General features: G+C 48.1%; 1 long non-coding RNA gene across 1 annotated transcript in view; it reads right to left on the bottom strand.

The window, feature by feature from the left end:
• Window positions 1–1,545: 1,545 nt before the first annotated feature.
• LOC143418777 (uncharacterized) overlaps window positions 1,546–2,500 on the bottom strand; it is a 1,012-nt gene continuing 57 nt past the window's right edge. Inside the window, exons 1-2 of the long non-coding RNA XR_013098793.1 lie at window positions 2,221–2,500; window positions 1,546–1,824 (exon numbers count right to left, since the gene is read on the bottom strand). The exon at window positions 2,221–2,500 is cut by the window's right edge and continues 57 nt beyond it. This is a non-coding gene — a long non-coding RNA (uncharacterized LOC143418777). The remainder of the gene's footprint in view (window positions 1,825–2,220) is intronic.

Genomic DNA, 2,500 nt, shown 5'->3' on the forward strand with positions numbered 1-2,500 from the left:
CACACACAGTAAGGTCTGAAGTGCAAAATTTGAATTACATTCCTTTGTATCTCTCTCTCTCTCTCTCTCTCTCTCTCTCTCTCTCTCTCTGTCTCTCTCTCTCTCTGTCAACACACACACACACACACTCACACACACCAAAGCACACAGACAGAAGCTGGTCACAACTGCTGTGCAGCTGGGATTGAACCAGGGGGGCTCCCTCTGCTGGCTCAATGCGGTACAAAGTGTCAGAAGCTGTTAGATATCTGCTTTTGACAATCAATTGCACCTGTCGTCCACAGGAGGGCGCCTAGCTGGGAAGTCCAGTACATTCCATATTAAAGTTGTTGCAAGTGCATTTTTTGTGTAAAAGACAGACACACACACACACACACACACACACACACACACACACTGTAAGGTCTGAAGTGCAAAATTTGAATTACATTCCTTTGTATCTCTCCCTCTCTCTCTCTCTCTCTGTCTCTCTCTCTCTCTGTCAACACACACACACACACACACACACACACACACACACACACAGTAAGGTCTGAAGTGCAAAATTTGAATTACATTCCTTTGTATCTCTCCCTCTCTCTCTCTCTCTCTCTCTCTCTCTGTCTCTCTCTCTCTCTCTCTCTCTCTCTCTGTCAACACACACACACACACACACACACACACACACACACACACACAGTAAGGTCTGAAGTGCAAAATTTGAATTACATTCCTTTGTATCTCTCCCTCTCTCTCTCTCTCTCTCTCTCTCTCTCTCTCTGTCTCTCTCTCTCTCTGTCAACACACACACACACACACACTCACACACACCAAAGCACACAGACAGAAGCTGGTCACAACTGCTGTGCAGCTGGGATTGAACCAGGGGGGCTCCCTCTGCTGGCTCAATGCGGTACAAAGTGTCAGAAGCTGTTAGATATCTGCTTTTGACAATCAATTGCACCTGTCGTCCACAGGAGGGCGCCTAGCTGGGAAGTCCAGTACATTCCATATTAAAGTTGTTGCAAGTGCATTTTTTGTGTAAAAGACACACACACACACACACACACACACACACACACACACACACACACACACACACACTGTAAGGTCTGAAGTGCAAAATTTGAATTACATTCCTTTGTATCTCTCCCTCTCTCTCTCTCTCTCTCTCTCTCTCTCTCTCTCTGTCTCTCTCTCTCTCTCTCTGTCAACACACACACACACACACACACACTGTAAGGTCTGAAGTGCAAAATTTGAATTACATTCCTTTGTATCTCTCCCTCTCTCTCTCTCTCTCTCTCTCTCTCTCTCTCTCTCTCTGTCTCTCTCTCTCTCTCTCTGTCAACACACACACACACACACACACACACACACACACACACACACACACACACTGTAAGGTCTGAAGTGCAAAATTTGAATTACATTCCTTTGTATCTCTCCCTCTCTCTCTCTCTCTCTCTCTCTGTCTCTCTCTCTCTCTCTCTGTCAACACACACACACACACACACACACACACACACACACTCACACTCAGCAGCTCAGAGATGAGGGAAAAACAACAGAAATCAGGATAGATTTTAATGTCAGGAGATGCCCTGTGATGCTGGGGCCATTGTGTAAGATTGGAATGTGTACCAGTGGCTGGTGGGTGGTCCTTGAAGGTCCCGGGAGGAGGCGGCGAGGAGGCAGCGGGTGGCTGGGCTTGAGCTGTGGATCAGGGACGTCATTAATTCTGCCTGGTGCTGCGTGTGCCCTGTGCAGCTTGGATGTCTGCCGCTGACGCTCTGTGGTTCCTGTTCTGCTGATCTCCTGGTCCACACACGGCTTCAGGGTGCACTGTACAAGCGGAGAAGAAATGCATCATTGGTTACCAAAATAAAACAGTGTCTTTCTGCCTGTGTCATTCTGTTTGGTTTCTTTGAGCGTTTGTTTCTTAAATACACAGCAAGTGTCACTCTCTCTCTCTGTCACACACACACACACACACACACACACACACACACCAAAGCAAACACACCAAAGCGCACACACACACACACACACACACAGACACTGTGAGGTCTGCAGTTCAAAATTTGAATCTCAGAGCTTGGTGTTTTTGTCTCCCTCCAGTGGACAAATGCAGGTATGATTAGGGTTGCTTAGGGTTAAGGGGATTTAGCCAGAGCTTGACGGAATAAAATGGAATAACTGGGAAAGTAAGTGTCGTAGAGGGATGAAAGTGGTGTCTACGTGGGGTGTTTCTGCCGCTCCGCACGCGCTGGTGAAGACCCCATGTCGATAGCACCAACGGTTCTGGACTTGGTGTAAATGGGTCCAAATTTGACGGAATAAAAAGGTCAAAGTGGCAGATAGGAGTGTCCGATCGGGCCGATTCCACCACCACTGTACTCAGCAGGCCCTGCCGGGTCGTTCGACACGCAGCATGGCAGGGATCGGTGACATAACATGTAGCAGTTTCCCTTCACAGAAGCGTCTGCAGCAGGTGGGTGGAGGAGGAGGCAGCAGAACC

Source organism: Maylandia zebra, linkage group LG5 (genome assembly GCF_041146795.1).
Source record: "Maylandia zebra isolate NMK-2024a linkage group LG5, Mzebra_GT3a, whole genome shotgun sequence".
NCBI lineage: Eukaryota > Metazoa > Chordata > Actinopteri > Cichliformes > Cichlidae > Maylandia > Maylandia zebra.